This window comes from Dasypus novemcinctus, chromosome 2 (assembly GCF_030445035.2).
Source record: "Dasypus novemcinctus isolate mDasNov1 chromosome 2, mDasNov1.1.hap2, whole genome shotgun sequence".
Taxonomy (NCBI): domain Eukaryota; kingdom Metazoa; phylum Chordata; class Mammalia; order Cingulata; family Dasypodidae; genus Dasypus; species Dasypus novemcinctus.
In genome coordinates this window covers 107259909-107279483 of record NC_080674.1, presented here as the reverse complement: position 1 = coordinate 107279483, position 19575 = coordinate 107259909, and the positions used below count along the sequence as shown (strand labels likewise).

At 38.6% G+C, this 19575-nt stretch overlaps 1 pseudogene; it reads left to right on the top strand.

Moving 5' to 3' along the window:
* Window positions 1-15148, top strand: part of LOC101428017 (heterogeneous nuclear ribonucleoprotein A3-like) — a 34082-nt pseudogene extending 18934 nt beyond the window's left edge.
* The last annotated feature ends 4427 nt before the right edge of the window (window positions 15149-19575 follow it).

Genomic DNA, 19575 nt, shown 5'->3' with positions numbered 1-19575 from the left:
CATAAGATAAGTAAAAATTTAGAAAATTTATAGTCTGAAACATAAACCATAATGTAAACCCCCCCCCCCCCCAAAAAAAAGAGACAGGGAAAAAAAATAAGGCAAGGACAGTATGTTCCTTCTTTATAATGAAATGAAGATTTTTCTTCAGAAAGCAAATCCTTCATTTCAAAATTTTAATGGAAAAATATTTAACAAATAATTACAGGTAGTTAAATTTCTGGAAATGGAAAAGTCCAATAAAATATTATGTTCTTGACCAGTCATTCTATTTATAAATTTTCATTCGCTATTAGTCACTTATCTCTAAGTTTTAAATGCTATGATAGTTGGTGTTTAAAAAGTGGAAGCATTTGTGCTTCAAAAGACACTATCATGACAGTGAAAAATCAACCCACAGAATGGGAGAAAATATTTTCAGATCATATATCTGATGAGACTAGTATCCAGAATATATAGAGAAGTCATACAACTCAACAATAAAAAGAGAATCCATGTTAAATATTGGCAAAGAATTTGAAGACATTTCTCCAAAGAAGTTAGACAAATGGCCAAAAAGCATATGTAAAGATCCCCAAAATGATTAATCATTAGGGAAATGCCAATCAAGACCAGAGTCAGATACCATTTCATATACACTAGGATGGACGTAATCAAAAAGCCAGACAAAGCAAGTGTTGGTGAGGATGTGGAGAAATTGGAACTCTCATACATTGCTTGTGGGAGTGTAAAATCGTGTAGCCACTTTGGAAAACAGTTTGGCAGTTGCTCAAGAAGTTAAACACTGAGTTACCGTATGACTCAGTTATTCTACTCCTAGATATAAACACAAGAGAATTGAAAGCATATGTCTACACAAAAACTTCCATAGGAATGTTCATAGTAGCATTATTCAAAAAGCAAAAAAACCCAAAAGCCCAACTGAAGAAAAGACAAATAAAATGTGGTATAGCCATACGATGGATTATTAGCCATTAAAAGGAGTGAAGTACTGACCCACGCTACAATATGGATGAAACTTGCAAACACTATGTTATGTGAAAGAAACCAGACACAAAAAAGCCACAGATTTTATGATTCCATTCATATGAAATGTCCAGAATAGGCAAATCCATAGAGACAGAAAATAGATTCTGCCAGAGTCTGGTGGAAGGATTGCTAATGGGTACAGTGTTTTTTTTTTATTATAGTTACTGTTGAATAAATTCATGAATATTCTAAAAAAACATGTTTAAAAAACCCAACAATGTGGTGGCTCTTTCAGCAAATACAGACAGCACTCAAGAAATGAACATGAGGGAAGCAGATTTAGCTCAACTGATAGAGCTTCTGTCTACCATATAGGAGGTCCAGGGTTCAAACCCAGGGCTTCCTGACCCGTGCGATGAGCTGGCCCACGTACAGTGCTGATGCACACAAGGAGTGCCCTACCATGCAGGGGTGCCCCCCACGTAGGGGAGCCCCAAGCACAAGGAGTGTGCCCTGGAAGGAGAGCCACCCCATGTGAAAAAAAGTGCAGCCTGCCCAGGAGTGGTATGCATACATGGAGAGCTAATGCAGAAAGATAACGCAACAAAAAGGGCACAGATTCCCAGTGCCACTGACAAGAATGAAAGTAGACACAGAAGAACACACAGTGAATGAACACAGAGAGCAGACAATGGGGGTGGGAGATGGGGGGAGAAATAAATAAAAAATAAATCTTTAAAAAAAAATGAACTTGACTCTTTTATGGTTACTTTAATGTTTGTTTCTACAAAAAGTTTTGATATAAATAAATCTGTAGCCAAATAAAAAAAGGGTGTATTTTATGGTATGTGAATGTTTTAAAAGTCCAATAAAAATGGACATAGGCTCCCTAATACTCTCCACTTTATTTAAATGAGGTAAATGCTCACATGCCTCTGCTTTGCTGGCCTGTTCTTCACTGAAACATTTTCATTAAATGGCTGCTAAAGAAATGTTGGACATGAGCAATATCATTTTGCATATTCATGTATCACCCTGACATTTAATATATTGCCTTTCCCATATTGGGTAAATATATTTTTAACAGGTCACGTTTAGAATCAATGCTCTGACAATCCTCAAAAATCTAATGATTGGAATTTTCAGTTGCTGTAGGAGATGATTTTCATCCAGTGAAACATGTCATCTTGATAGGCAACCACTTTTACTGTGACTCTACTGCTTTTGCTGGGGTGGTATCTATTTCATTGGTTACCTCACCATCCTCCTCAAATTTTCCATGGCTTTTTGCTGTGCTCTGTTGCATCCACCTTGGAAGGCCTTAGGAGAATCAATACACTTGGTAGAATCAAACAAGTTTCCATAGTCCATCATTACAGAAAAATTCCTGCCAAACTTCTTCTAAACTCTCTTTCTTCTCTGTCTTTATATCAATTTTTATTTATTATCCTCAAAAATATTTCTGAGGTGGAGCTTTGCATTTATATAATAGATTAGTTCTTATCGTTCTTGTATTTTCAAATCACACCTGCCAACACAAATCTGAATCCATCTTTCCCAATGGCATTTAACAGTCACATCCTTGACAATTAAAAAATAAATAAAAATAATAACCTTCGTTCAGCTGTACATCACCTGTTAGATACCATCCTTACCTCCTCTTCCCTTTATTTCCCACTAACAGTTCAGCAAAATAACTCCTGCTGAGGTCACCAATAGTCTCAATATCTAAATCAAAGGCTTTTCAGTCCTCCCCATACATGACTTCTCAGCAAGTTTGGCATGGGTGACCTCTCCATCTTGGTTAGCAAGATGGCATCTCTCCTAGTTTTCTTCCTAACTTTCTTGCAGCTCCTTCTCTGTGTCCTTTCCACTCCTCCAAACTCATAAATGGAAGGTTTTCTATGGGAATTTTTCTATATTATCTGTTCTTCCCATTCTATATTTTGATCATAGGAAATTTGTCCACTTCAATTACCATCCCTATGCCTAAGATCTCCAGATTTACATCTCCAGCCCAATCATTCATCTCCAGCTTATTCATTCATTCATTCTACAAATATTTATTGGATGACCTAACATATGGTCTATCCTGGAGAATGATCCATGTGCACTAGAGAAGAATGTATATTCTGCTGCTGCCAGATGAAATGTTCTATATATGTCTTTCAGGTCCTTTAGGTCTAGTTGGTTTCCACCATCGTCCAAGTCTTCAACTTCTTTATTGTTCTGCCTAGATATTTTTCCATTACTGAAAGCAAGTGATATATGGAAGCCTTCTACTATTAATGTAGAACTGTCTAGTTCTCCTTCAAATATGTCAATATTTGCTCCATATATTTTGAGACTCTACTGTTAGGTGCACATATATTTGTAGGTGTTATGCCTCCTTATTGAATTGACCTCTTCACCAATATATAATGACCTTTTTGGTCCCATGTAACAATTTACTTAAATTCCATTTTAACTACTATTGGTATAGTTACCCAGGTTATTATTTGCATGGACTATTTTTTCCATCCTTTCACTTTCAACCTACTTGTGTCTTTGAATTTAAGGTAAACTTCAATTGTTCCATACGTTTTTATCCATTCTGCCTATCTCTGACTTCTGATTAGAGCTTTCAATCCATTTATATTTAAAGTAACTACTGATTATTTTGCAGAACTTTTAGGAATTCCCCATTTATAGGAATCGGAATATCCTCTATTCTCTATGAAATATATCATCCCCCTCTCAGGAGCTCTATTGTGTGCCTTAAAGACTGTACTCCTTTGCCCCAGGCCACTGTGACTTAATTGTTTCTTACACTGTTTTAGCTGTCCACAAGCTGTGTCTGCCTGCATGGCAAATTCTGTGAGGGTGAGCCATAGAAGTATATCCTGCTTCAGTCCTTCAGGCTGCGATCCTATAAATTGGAACCGACACATAAGCACCCCAATATGCACACAGAGGTTACACTGCTTCCTCCAGAACATGGCCAGGGAACCACAATGGGCGTGCCAGGTGGCTCTACATTATGTCAGGGAGGAGGCTGGAGAGGGGTTAGCAAGCTTCCCCCTACTGTTTTTAAAGCTATGCTTTCTTCATTTGGCACTCCATCCAGTTACTTCAAACCTTTAACTGTTTTCTGGACTTTTGAGGAAGATTGCCCTGCCAGTTTTTGCTAGTTGTTCAAATATTCTGTGAGAGAATAGTATCCTGGAGCATCATCCACTGTCATCTTAGTGGATCAGAAATCACCATTTATTTTTGCTCACCATTGCATCCCCAGATAAAATATAGTGCTATCTCATGGTTGGGTCTCCATTAAGTCTTCTTAAATGGATGAATGAATGAATGAATGGTCAAAGAAGAAAATTAATCACCTGAAATCCTATTGCTCCAAAATAGGCAGGTTTGTTTTGATGTAGTTTCTTCCAATGTTTTTTTTTCTCTCTTTCCTATGCAGGAATCTGGCACTCACCACTTGAGCCACATCTGCCCCCCTTCCAATAATTTTAATGCAAATATATTTAGAAAGTTTTATAACATGAGTAGATAATATATATAATTTTACTTCTAACCTTATATCAGAAAATTTTCTGAAATTGTTAAATATTTTCTTTAAAAACTCCTTTTTAATTGCTGCTTAATGTTCTAAATTATTAATCTAGTCTAATGTATTTAAGCCCTTTCCATTATCACATATTTAGGGGATTTCTAATATTTTCACTGTTATAAATGATGTTACAATGACCATTTTTGTACATTTTATGCATTTAAATTTATGGCTACTGACTTGGATAAATTCCTAAAATAGGTCAGAGTTACGATAAAAATTTGTAAGACTTGAGAATACCTAAATACTAAGAAAATAAGGCCAGTGAATGATATTATAAAGTTTATATGTGTCTATGTTGAAACCAATTATTCAGATTTAGACTATATGGCAAGGATAGACTAATCAGTTCATAGCAAACATTTATGCAAATTTTAAAGCCATACCTTGTTCATGGGTCAACACAGGGCAAGATTGACAAAATGTTTTGTAGTATGGACTTATTTCTTGGCAGACTTTGTCCTAAATCCTGAAAAAAAATCTTTTCAAGAAAATACTCCCGGGAAATGGATGTAGCTCAACCAATTGGGCTCCTGTCCACCATATAGGAGGTCCAGGGTTCAAGGCCCAGGGCCCCCTGGTGAGAGCAAGCTGGCCCATGTGGCAAGCCGGCCCACAGAGTGCCGGCCCATGCAGAATGTCACCCTGTGCAGGAAAGCCACCCCACGCAGGAGTGCTGGCCGTTGTGGAGAGTTGGCATGGAAAGATGTCGCAACAAGAGACACAGAGGAGAGAAAATAAGAAGACATAGCAGAACAGGGAGCTGAGGTGGTGCAAGAGGGTAATCTCCTCTTTCCCACTCTGGAAGGTCCCAGGATTGGTTCCCAGAGCCGCCTAATGAAACTACAACAGACACAGAAGAACACACAGTGAATGGACACAGAGAGCAGACAACAGGGGGAATGGGGTGGGGGTGGGGGGCAGAAATAAATTTTTAAAATTAAAAAAAAAGTACTCTCCCAGTTTTTTCTGCTTTATAAAGTCTGGTAATACTATCGATGGCTCAATAGGGAGCTAAAACTCCCTGTTGTTTTAGAAACTCCATAACTTTCAGGAACAATTCCATAACTGTTATTTGACATTTTATAAGATGAATATAAACAAATCCTAAAGACTATGACAATTGCATATGTTTTAAAGTCGTTCCAAATATTTCTTTGGGTAAGTTAATAGAGGTCTTATATCCTGGGATTGAGTATAAGATCATTTAAAGCATTAAGGGGCTAGGACTTCAGGAAGGTGAAATTATCTGACATCTGGTACTTTCCCTCCCTCTATCACCAATTATAGAATTTTCCTCTGAGAAAGGGTCTCAGTTACAAGAGTCTTAAGAAAAACCAAGTCTTCTAGGCAATGTTCTGTTTTTATTTTGTTTTGTTTTCAATAATAGAACATTCTAAACAACTGCAGCAATATTTTCAACAATAAATATGCTTATATATGATGCTCAATATAGTTGTCAGAATCATTCATTTTTCATTTTGAGAACATTCAATTCACAATCTACTCTGTAAGCACATATCAAGCTAGGAAAAGAAATCTATGCACAACATGACCTACTTTTGATGTACTGAATTTTTTCTCAAAAAGAATTAAAACCTATCTTTAAAAAGCCAGACAGAATTGCATTAATACCATTGATGTAAAAACATATTTCAAGAGAGTAAAAATGAGTTGCATTTGTCATGAGGTTTTACCACCAAAAATCTGGGGGTATATTTTGAAAATGCATTTGTTGTTGTATATACTAATATAAATTCTCTCAGTTCTCAGAACATATTTGAATTCACACTCTTATGCTCAGTTGCCTGTTTGGGCAGGTATTTTTTTCTTGAAGGAAAGAATAACCCCATTAGGAAGGCTTAAATTTTGATACTATAACTTTTTTTTCTTACTTATTGTCATGTTTTTCATTTAAGCATGCCCAGAGATATGATTGCCCCCATAGTAGAATTTTATTTTGATTACCTAATTTTACTACTGTTGTTATTAAATGCATTATAAACTTATTTTCTCTAACTTTCACAACAATATGAATGCATGTTTACCCATTTTATAGATAAAGATGATGAGGTCCATAGACATTAAATATTTTGCATAGCATTCAATAGCTAGAAAAGGGTGGAAGCACGATTTGTACCACGTTCTTCCACTCCATCAAGATAACAAATCACATGAGCGTGCTGCATGTAGTTGTATCAGAAATAATATTATACCTGGCCTGTGGTTGGCATTCAGTAAATGACACTTACTTAAAGTTATCATTACAATTTATAGCATCTTATAACTATAAGCATTCCTTTGCCAGCAAAACACCCTATTTAACAAGGGTTTTTCAATCACTGAGTATTCTTTTCCTGTTCTTGTCCATCAGTTAGACATGGAAACTGGGGTAAAGAATTCAAGTGAAAGAGTAAAACCATCCTTGAGAAATAACCTCTGGCTGAACTCCTTCCTCTCCAAATCTACTGCATGAATTTCAGTCTTTATTTTTTATCTGTCCCCCAAGTGCCATCCCAACGTTTTTCTCCTCCACCTGCACAAGTTGAAGACTGTAGTACAATAGAGACAACACAAGCATTTGTCAGTCAGATCTGCATTTGACTCTCAGCCCCATCAGTTACCAGCTAAATAACTGTGGACAAGTTACATGATTTCTCTAAAGATCTTTTCATCTGAAAAGAGAAAATAATGCCTATCCTTTAGGTTTATGCATATTAGAAATAATGTATGAACAGGGTAGTAACTCAGTAAATAAATGCTCTCTTATTACCATCATGATAACCACTGCTTCAGTCAAATCAGACCACATGCCCTCTGCCAAACGCTGCCTGTGCTTTTCACACCATCAGCCTGTAACGTCTCCCATCCAGCTGATGTCCAACCCATTCTTTAACCTAAGTTCAAAAGTCACTTCCAGGAAGCTATCCCAGGTTCCACTATTCAGAAGGGATCTCTCCCTTATTGGAATGGCTGTAGTACTCTGAACTGGTTCATGAAACACACCGTGTCCTACACTAGAGCATATTTATTTTCTACCTACTGTGTCATTAAAGTGTAAGAACTTTGAGGACATGGACAATGTCTTAATCATCTGTTTTCCCCATCACACCTAGCTTAGAACCAAGCACTCAATAAATAGATGACTAAATCAATAAATAAATGATCTTTGTGAATCTGTATCACTTAATATTCTTTTTTTAAATTTAATTTAATTTTTAATTATCTTTTTTTAAAGTTAATAGATGACACAAAACAGTATATTAAAAAATTTAAGAGGTTCCCATATACCCCACCCCTATCTTCTTTTAATTGTATTTTTGAAGATACATAGATCACAAAAAACGTTACATTAAAAAATATAAGAGGTTCCCATATACCCCACACACACCCACACCCCACTCCTCCCACATCAACATCTTCCATCATTGTGGCACATTCATCCCACTTGGTGAATACATCTTGGAGCCCTGCTGCAACACATGGATAATAGTTTACACTCTCCCAGTGGGTTATGGCAGGATACATAATGTCCAGCATCTGTCCCTGCAATATCATTCAGGACAACTCCAAGTCCTGAAAACGCCCTCACATCACATCTCTTCTTCCCTCTCACTGCCCTCAGCAACTACCATCGCCACTTTCTCTACATCAATGCTACAAATTCTTCCATTACTGGTCACAACAATTCTATAGTAGAATTATTTATAAATGTGCAGATATTCCCAAATTCACAGTTTTAGGGAAATAACCCATTTCAAAGTGACTAAACCAAAAAAAGTCGTTATCTTGGCTATTACCAATTACCTAGAACATCTGTACTAGGGTGAATTTGGAAAAAACTGCAATTTCCAGAGGAGCCTTAGGAGCAGTGAGGTGCACTGTAGAAATGTACCCTGAAACAAAATACAAAAAAGAACAGGAATACTGGATGTCATGAGCCGAAAAGGAGAGGTTATATGGAAAATCAGATGAAAAAAAATGCTCCAAACGATAATGAACATCTTTTGGTCAAGAACAGTTCTTGATGTATTTCTGTGAACTCAAACAATCTGATAACCTTATAGACCCCTGAGTTTAAAGGGATGTAATTTTGACAAAAATAAGGCAAGCCAGCAACCCAAATCTGAGTAGGTAGTAATTCATTACCCTGTTGCTAAATATAGCTATTGGTTTGCAGGTTAATCACTGAAGAAAAGCCCCTCACCAAGGGAGAAAGTAGGGACTGAAATGCAGCAGGCACTGGCTCACCAAGCTGTGCACAAAAGCCTGGGCTGCCTGCCTTTTAAAATCTGCTGAATAGCCATGAACGTGAAGAGAAGTAATAGGGACTGTGGAAAGATGGTCCAAATTTCTCCCTTTGGTCACCAAAATCCAAAATCAATCTATCTTTATGGCATCCAATAAAGGCTTCCTCTTCTTCCTTTCACTAGCAGGCATGCACCCCCTAAAACTACCTGCTTTAGAACAGTACTGTGAATTCTAAAAGCTTCAAAAATATTCAGCGTGGCAAATCCTCACCTGCACTTTGACTATGTATAAATTATCTTAGGGCAAGAAAATCTCCTTAAAGTATCAACCATGGAGAGTTTTTTGATGAGTCTTTGAAGAGAGACAGGCTTTCAATCTATTGTTTTATTTAAGAATAACAGTCCTATGTGGAAACCCCACTATTTATGCAAAAATGATCAGATAAAGACTTGCATATGTGCTCCTGCGAGGGAAACTTTCTCTCTCACGACTCCTTCTACTCCTAAAGAGACACTCTGGCAAGCTTGTTTCTTTAAAAGCTTTAGAAAGTAGAGGAAAGGCTGGCAATGTCACTCCATGTGACAGCCACTGCATACAATGAAAACTCCTCTGCCCCTCACCTAAGTGTATTCCATACCACTGGGACAAATTCTGGCTCCCTGCAATCTTGATCTCCACGCACTAATAAAATCATCATAATCCTGGACTTGCATCCTGGCTTGCTTATAGCCTCCCTCCCACACAAGTTGTATAATCAGCAGCATCAGGAAGGCTGAGGGTGAGAGACAGTGGGAGGACAGAGGGTAAGAGCACTGAAAGCAGGGGTCTGCCTTCCAGGTTTCAGGGAACCTCGAAAAGGTGGTGGGAGTAACCTCCCACCTCTAGAAGCTGAAACAATGCAGAGGCAATTATACAGGTGAGAGCAGGACAAAATAGGCCAGAAGAGACACCATGAGGTTCCCTCTGCCTGGAGTGACCTCCCCTGCACCTGTCCCCTCCTTTAGGGAATTCTACCCACCCCTAAGGACCAGGTAAATAAAGGCTCCTCCAAGAAGTCTTTCCCAATCCCCATCTGCCATCTTCCTTTTCCTCCTCCTCCAGGTCCCCCACCACTACACCACTACTCATCTTGATTTTCTCCATATGTCAAGGCATATGTAAATGTGTCTTAGTTATTGTTCCTGGATCTTTCTGTGTTGTCTCCCAAAAACCACAGGTGGAGGGTGGAGACCCAGCCTCATTCACCTCTCTGTACCTCAGAACCAGGCACGGTGCCTTGCACATAGTGGTCTCACATATGCTGCTTCCTTCATCCACTCACCCACGTTTACCTAGTGTACTCTGCCTTGTTAAGGGGATTATTTATTTCCCCATTCCTCAAGCTTATTTCTGTGAGAAACCCCCAGAGTGGGGCATTTGTGGCCTTTTGTCCCGCTCTGACTCACTCCTCCCTGCTAAGACAAATTGTCTTATTTGACTGGAGTGGTTGCCAGAAGGGATTGAGCATGCTCAGTCCTGATTTTATTTTACTCCCTATTCCAGCTTTGGTACACCATCTTGCCTGCATATTTCAAGCACAGTTTGAATTCCGTGTAGTATCAGTAAGGTCACTTGACTATACATGTAAGCCATATCCTAAATTGCATCAGTAATAAAGTTTACATTTTTACTTCATCTGTTTAACTCCTGTGTTTCTTTCAACGGTTCCAAGAGGAAACCAATTGGGAACAAGAGGGTGCTATGTAATATCCTCCTAAAATCTCAATGCTATGTATCCATCAGATTTTAACAAACACATATTTTCCTTAGAAATTCTTCCCTGGCCACCAAAATTTGATTAGGTCCTCTTGCTTTTATATATATTTACTCCCTTAGTGGTACTGGTCCAATAATATATTTGTTTGTAGGATCGTGTTCCTACTTTTTATTATCAAAGAATTTCAAAAGTGGAGAGAATAGTACAAAGGACCCCCACATGCCCATCAACAAGCATCATCAATTATCTATTCATAGTCAGTCTTGTTTCCCCTACGCTTTCACCTACCCCTCCCCCTTTGAAGGAAAAAAACCCAGACAGCACATCATTTCATGTGCAAATATTTCCAAATGTATCTTTAAAAAGTAAGGACTCACCTCTTTTTAGTTTTTTTTTACTTAACCTAATTTTGGGAATTCTTATTTTAATGATTGTTAAAACACACACACACTCCAAGCCCCACCTTTCCCCAGCCCAGATTATAAGCGTGATAAAGACCTTGACTATTTTTTAATCCCAATTTTATCTCCAGAACCTGGCACAGAGTAGGTGCTCAATAAATGAAATAAAAAGGGAGTCAATTTAAAAGGGAACACTAAAGGTCATTTGCAACTCTAGGACCAGCCAGCATCCAGTCCCCAACGTTTGGTGACAAGACTCAGAAATTCCCTTCAGTCCCTGTGACTGAGGAAGTGTTGGCCCAAGCCCCAGCTCCTGGAACCTGGCAGGTGGCTCAGTTCTGACAAATCAGAACAATGTAACATTCTGACCAATACAAATGGTTTTAGGCATAGATACTAACTTGGTCAAAAACAATGAGAGGCACTGAAACTTTCTGGGCATGAGGGAAAGAGGCAAGCACACCCTCCCACTGGACATGTACCTAGAAAATGAGAGATTAATGTCACTGTAAAAGCAGGGTGAATTTGAACATGGAGCTGATAGGAGGAAGATGAACCAAGAGATTCTGAAATCAAGCCCTAGGGAAAGCAGTTAAGTACTTGATCAAGCGTTGCTGAAACCAATGCTACCTGAGGATTTTTAAAGTTCCATTACTCAATAAATACCCTGTTGACTTAGATGAGTTTGGGTTAAGTTTCCAAGATTTTTAATTGAAAGATTCTTTTCAGGGGAGGAGATAAATCATAAAGAGAAAAGAGAAACCACAAGACCTCTTAGATGATAAATAAAATGTACTATTTCTTAGCATACTGATCTAGCACTCAAATATCCTGAGTTCTCTAGGACTCAGATTCTCCATAGGACATTTCTCCATAAGACAATAGATACTCAGAGGAAAAATAAGTCTTTCCTCATTCATTGTGGCCCAAGATTGTAACGCCAACATTATGAAAACACATTCGGTTATTAGACATGATCAACAGGGAAGCCAGAGATAAGCATTTTTAAATTCTCCCCAGCAGAGGCCTTGCCTTCTGCAAAGAATAAGCTCACCCTAGCTGCTATGGAAATCACTTCTTTCCCCTTACACACACAGACATCTTAATTTCAAGCTCCTCTTTTTGCAACAGTACGAAAATATTCACCTGGTGGAGAGACAAATCTCAAAACAACTCAAAGGAAACAGAAAATTCAGCTATATTTAGGCATCCCTTTAAATTCTGACATGATTCTTAAATTCTGTTAGGTGTAAATACATTTCTGGAATCCCAAGAAATATACTTTACACAAGGATGTCAGAATAAACTGTGGAGAGAGAAGAAATGGCTTCAAGAAGCACAGGCACAGATCCTTTGGCAGTCAACTTCCCATTTTCTACCTACCTTTCCACTAAGAAGGAAAGATAACTACACTTTTAAAGAATCTCCTTTCCTTTTACATTCTCAAAAAGATGCATAGCCTGGGAATATTGGTCATTTGAAAGACATCTCTGACCTCGCTGAACATGTATTTACCCAAATCTAGTTTTAAAGATTCATACAGTATTTCTAGGAGACAATGTGGCAATAAAGATCTCAAAACCTTAAAAACAGGCACTCAAGATGACTCCAAATGATATTGTCCTCTTGGTATTAGATCCTTTGTGACGTTCCCTCTCACAATGAATTATGGCTGTGTGACTGTAATAGTTTTCCTATTTCTGGTGTAATATAATAAATTACCACAAACTTAATGGCTTAAAGCAACTCGAAATTATTCTCTTACTTTTCTGGAGGTTAATAGTTCAACATGGGTCACACAAGGCTATAATCAAGGTTGTCAGTAGGGTTACGATCCTTCTAGCAGCTCTAGGAGAGAATCTGTTTGCTTACCTTTTTTAACTTTTAGAGGCTACCAGTGTTCCAAGGCTTGTGGCCCTGCATTACTCTAATGGCTACTTCCATCATCACATCTCCCTCCTTGATTCTGTCACTCCTGCCTCCCTCTTATAAGGACCCTATGAATATATTGTGCCCACCTGGATAATCCAGAATAATCTCTTCCATCTCAAAACCCTTAATTTAATCACACTGCAAAGTCTTTTTTGCCATGCAAAGTAATAGAGTCACAAATTCCAGGGATTAGGATGTGGATATTTGGGGGGGACCATTATTCTGCTTATCACAGTGACCAATAGAATATGATAAAAATAACAGTGTGTGATTTATTTGCCTAAGCCATAAAAAGTATTGCAACTTCTGGCTTGCACTTTTGGATGGTTTGCTTTGAGAAACCAGTTGTCACATGTGACAAGCACCCTGGAGATAGGCCCATGTGGAGAAGAAGGACGGCCTCCTCCCCACAGTCAGCACCAACTTGCCAGCCATGTGTATGAACCCACATACAGTGGATCCTTCAGGCCTGGTCAAGCCTTCTGTCAACCGCAGTCAGCATCTGACTGCAAGTTCATGAGCCACCTGCTACTCCTGAATCCCTAATCCAATAGAAAGGGACTACTTTTGTTTTAAGCTATTGTTTTGGGGTAATTCATTGAGCAACATTATAAGTAACACTCTCTTTGACCCAGCTTTTCCACTTCTAGGAATTTTCCTGAACAAAAAATTCTGAAAAGAGGTGTTGATCATAATGGTTTATTAGTGAAACATTAAAACAACCTAAATATTCCATCATGGAGGGGTTGATTTAATAAAGTAAAACACATCCATATAATAGATGAATATGTATCATTAAAAATCATATTGTAGCTTTCGGTCCCATATTGAACGTGAGCTGGGGAGGCAAGTCCAGTCTTCTCAAAATGGAGGTTAAAACTGCTGCCCAGTTGCTGCCACCCTGACTCCAGCAGTTGCCATCACTGCCAGGGGGTGGGGCAGGGAGAGTGTCATGATCCAAGGGAACCAGAGCAGTTAAGAAAACCATTAATTAGGGAAACGGACTTTGGCCCAGTGGTTAGGGCGTCCGTCTACCACATGGGAGGTCCGCGGTTCAAGCCCCGGGCCTCCTTGACCCGTGTGGAGCTGGGCCATGCGCAGTGCTGATGCGCACAAGGAGTGCCCTGCCACACAGGGGTGTCCCCCGCTCCCCACACGCAAGGAGTGCACCCATAAGGAGAGCCGCCCAGCGCGAAGGAGGTGCCGCTGACGACAACAGAAGCGGACAGAGAATCAAGACGCAGCAAAAAGACACAGAAAACAGACAACCGGGGGAGGGGAGGGGAATTAAATAAATAAAAATAAATCTTTAAAAAAAAAACCATTAATTAGTGTTTTGAACTTTGAAACTATGGGATATAGTATAAGAGAACATTTTGAGAAATGCGGCACATTCATAGATTGTGTGGTGATGTGAGACCTCCAGACAAAATATTCCAAAGACTTTAGTTTTGTGAATGAAGAAAAATTTGTAGGTGATGTTAAAGAAGATACAGAAGAATATAATTTGAGACTACCTTGAAAAGTATGGCAAGACTGAAACCATAGAAGTTATGAAAGACAGGCAGAGTGGAAGAAAGAGAGGATTTGCATTTGTGACTTTTGATGATCATGATACAGTTGATAAAACTGTTGTTCAGAAATACCACACTATTAATGGGCACAATTGTGAAAAAGGCCCTTTCTAAACAAGAGGTGCAGTCTGCTGTTTCACAAAGAGGTCGTGGAGGTGGATCTTAAAACTTTATGGGCCATGGAGGGAACTGTGGAGGAGGAGGAAGGAATTTTGGCTGTGGTGGAAACTTTGGTAGAAGAGGAGGCTATGGTGGAGGTGGTCAGCAGAGGTGGTTATGGAGGAGGTGATGGTGGCTATGGCAGTGGTCCTGGTTATAGTAATAGAGGGGCTATGGTGGTGGAGGACCAGGATATGGAGACCAGTGCGATGGATATGGATGGTGGTGATGGAGGATATGATGGCTACAATGCAGGAGGAAATTTTGGCAATGATAGCTATAGTGGTGGTGGGAACTATAATGATTTTGGAAATTATAGTGGACAACCACAGTCAAATTATGGACCCATGAAAAGAGGCAGTTTTGATGGAAGAAGCTTGGGCAGTCCCTGGTGGTGGTTATGGACTGGGGTGGAAGTGATGGAAATGGTACCAGAAGGTTCTAAAAACTCAACAGAAAATGGCTACAGTTTTTAGCAGGAGAGAGACCAAGGAGTTGTCAGGAAAGCTGCAGTTATTTTGAGACACTCATCCCTAACACATTAGAGGAACTATAAAAATCTGCCACAGAAAGAATGATGATCCATAGTCAGAAGAAATACTGCAGCTTAAACAGGAAATCCTTCTTGCTCAGGACTATCATAGCTACAGTTTGCAAAAGTGTAGCTATTAATTAATGCAATGTAGTATCAATTAGATGTACATCCCTGAGGTCTTTTGTCCGTTGTAGCTTTGTCTTTCTCTTTTTCTTTACATTACATCAGGTATATTGCATACTGTAAATTGTGGTACTGGTACCATGAATAAAAAAATTAAGGAATTTTTAACTTTTCAATATTTGTGTAGTTCAGTTTTTCTACATTTCAGTACATGAACTTAACAAAATGTAGTTTTGAGGGTTTTTCCTTGTGAGTTAAAAAAAGAACATCATAGTTAATTACTATTTTGTATGAATTTTGCTAAAGCTAAAGAAATTCCTGCTGACTTGCAGTTTAAGGGGAATCTATTCTCCCCATTTCCAAACCATGATATGAATGGACACTGACATGTGGAGAGATATTTGTATGTTTGCAATGTGTGCTTTAGATAACAACTAGGATTGAGTATTTAAATTAGCATATTTGTTACTTTAATAGCATTAAGACTTACTTTCAATTGAAAATATTTCAAAATTTCAAAAATATAATGTTGTAAAATGGTGGTTTATAAATTTTTATGAGTAGAACTCTTTGAGTAAAAGTTTTAATAGAAGCTTACACAAATGAAAGCAGTTTTTCAGAGAGATGCTCAAGTTGAAGGAGGTTCAGCTTACCAGAGCCAGCCCCAGCAATGGTTCATTCCAAGTACACACAGTATTCTATGAGCACAGTTTGAAAGCTTAAAATAATATTTAACAGCATAGGAATCAATATACCAACTGAAAAAGAAGGTTAGTGGAGCAACCTCGTCTACCCCACCAGTCTCATTTTAGCTACTCTGCCCTTGCCATCCGTGCTCTGGCCTTCTGCTTTTTTAGCTCTCAGCCCAAATGACACTTCTTTAATAAAAACGTATTTGCCCAGGCAAAAATCCCACTTGCTGAGAATTCTGGAGGATGGTAGAGAGTGGAGAAGGACTCCACAAATGCTGAATCAATGAAAGATAAAATAGTTAAGAAATTCTTCAGGTAAGACCCTTATATCTGGAACCTGGTGGCCCATACCTCTTACCCCCATTATTCCCATGCTGTCTGGCAGTCACTCAGAGGCAGTGGCCTGCATCCCTCTCACTGTGGACACAAACTATAGAGTCCCTCACAGCAGCGAGTTAGAACCCCATTCATATCCAGGCACAGGGACGCAATTCCACAGAGAGCTATGGCAGAAAACACAAGTTGCTGAGGAGTGCCGTATTCAAAAGGATCCCTGGGGCAGGATGGGAAGGAAAAAAGAACGACTGTGGTAGAATGGCTGACAAATGGTACACTCACTACATCCAGATTCTAAAGGTTTAGCCACCTAAATGGGCTTTTCTATAGTGACCCAACTTTCTGGAGTGACTTCATTTGGTTCCCCAAGGTGGAACACCCTATTGGGGAAGAAAAGTTTCCCAGAGAAAGAAAGGGAGCATTGAACTTATTTGCTTTAAGACAGGTGTGTCCCAGAACTGACAAGTGTAAGGAAAATGGGACATTGAGTGAAGGAGAGAATTTAAACAAATCCAAGGAGCTGAGGAGAAAATTCTGCTCAAAAACAAACAGAAGAGATCAAGATTCCCAGAGAAGGAACAGAGGAAAGGAAGCTTTCTTCTAGAGGTGAAACAACTGCACAAAAAGTGCAGTCTTAAAAATTATACCACATATCTAGGGCAAGAATCAGATGAAAAAGAGCTGAGAAAATCTGATCACTTAAAAACAGGCTATTATAAAGGTCTAGAATAAGTTAAACCAAGCATAAGAGAAGAGCATTAATACAAAGCCAATAAACAATAAAACCCTAGACCAGGGAAGAAACTGACCTTTAGAGCTAACTTATTAAGAAACCAGATTTCTAGACATCAGTAAAAAATTACAAGCCATACAAAGAAACAGGAGGACATGGCTGAACAAATTACAAGATATACAAAGAAACAAGAGGATATGGCTCAACAAAAGGAACAAATGAAAACTTCACAGGAGACAGAGAATTGGAACAATTAATCAAAGAAGTTCCAACAAATCTCCTAAATCAATTCAATGAGATGAAGAAAAATATGGATAAAGAGCTAAAGGACATTAAAAAAAAGACAATGTGTGAGCATAAAGAAGATTTGAAAACATTAAAAGAAATAGAAATGATGAGGCTGAAAGGCACAATAGTAGAGATTAAAAATACACTAGAGGCATAGAACAACGAATTTGAACAGGCAGAAGAAAAAATCAGTGAACTAGTAAGACAGGATAATCAAAATCATACAGTCAGAAGAACATATAGAGAAAAGAATAGGAAAAAATTGGGCAGTGTCTCAGGGATTTGAGTGAAAATACACACATAATGGGTGTCCCAGAAGGAGAAGAGAAGGGAAAAGGGATAGAAAGTATATTTGGGGAAATATGGGTCAAAAATTTCCCAATTCTTATGAAAGACATAAATATACATGTCCAAGAAGTACAATGTCCTCCAAACAGAATAAATCCTAATAGAGCTACCCCACAACACATACTAATCAGAACAACAAATGCAAAAGATACAGAAGGAATTCTGAAAACAGCAAGAGAAAAGTAACTTGTCACATACAAGGGGTCCTCAATAAGATTAAGAGGTGATGGTAAGTCCAGACAGGAAGGCTGAAACCTTGACAGAGATCAGTGACCATCATGTTTCCCCACATGGCAACACACAGGGATCAACAGTAGTTGACTTGGGTGACAAAACCTCTCTGATGGTGCCTAGGTTTGGACTTTTCACAGCCTTGGAACTGTAAGGTTTTACAGCAAATAAATCCTCTTAATAATGGGAAAACAGTCCTTAAAAAATGAGAGTTTAAAATATTAACAGATAAGTGAAAACTGAGAGAGTTCATTAACAAAAGACCTGCCATACAAGAATTACTAAAAGGAGTTCCACAGGTTGAAAGGAAAAGACATGACAGAGTGGCTTGGAGTAATGGGAAGAAATGAAGATCATCAGTAAGGGTAACTAAAAGAGTAAATGAAAAACCCAATAGCACTGTATCCTCAATGTATCACTCTACCTTTAATTCTTGTATGAGCCAGAACACAGTTGAACAAGAAAAAGGCATACTTCCTGATCATGAAAATCCAAAATGTAAAGTGGTAAAGTGGGACAAAAACAACATAAGGAGCAATATGGGAGCTATTGAAGCTAAGCTGGTATCTTTTCAAATAAGTAAGAGATGTAGGTTGTATATAAACCCCAGTCTTTTATTTTGCCAAAGGGCTGCCAATGCAAAGTACAAAAATGGGTTGGCTTTTATAAAGGAGACTTTTTTAGGTAAAAGCTTATAGTTCCAAGGCTCTGAAAAGTCCAAACAGAGGCACCATAAGAGGTTCTTTCTCATCAAAGTCAGCTGCCACTTGGAGAAGCAAGATGGTCACCATTCTCTGCCAAGATCTATGCTTTATCTGGTCTCACCATCTCTCAGAGCCCAGTTCTCAAAGCTCAGCTGTAAGCAACCAAGCATATAGCAGGGTGTGTCACCTTTTGAGCTGCTCTTTGGGCCCTGACAGAAAGTATATTTGAGGAAATATGGGCTTCATGCTTGAGTGAGGCTCTAGTCCTCTCTCACATGGCCTGATCAAATATGGCAGAGCTTCCTTTTCCTATGTCTGTCTTGCTCTGTCTACATTTTTATCAGACCCAGCAAGAGGGTGGAGACTCAGGCTGGCACATGTCTTACTGACATAGTCTAATCAAAAGCCCTAAAGCAATTTAATCAAAGGCCCTTCAACAGAGGATTTAATGAAACAGAGGATATCACACCCACAGGAATAGATTAGTTTAAAAACATAATCTCTCTTTTTCAGGGATTCATAAAATAATCTCAAACTGCCACACTCCACCCTTTGAATCCCAAAAAGACATGTCTTTTCATATGCAAAGCACATTCATACATTACAATATTTCAAAAACTTTAAATCATTTCAGTAACAATATTAAGTACAAAATCTCATATAAATCAGTTATAGATAAGCAGTTTGTCTTGGGGCAGAAATTCCCTTTGGTTGTAGACCTGTGAAAGTTACAAAACAAGTTGTCTGTTTCCACACAGGATATATATTTGCACTACTATAGGGAGAATCGAAAAGGAAAATAGGCATCACATGTAAGAGTTCTGAAAAATTGCAGGGCATACTCCATAAAATTTCAAAGCCTGAGAGTAATCTCTAGAATGATGTCTTCTTCTCCTCAGGGCCTCATGGGCCAAAAACTTTCCCAACAACCATTTTCTCAGT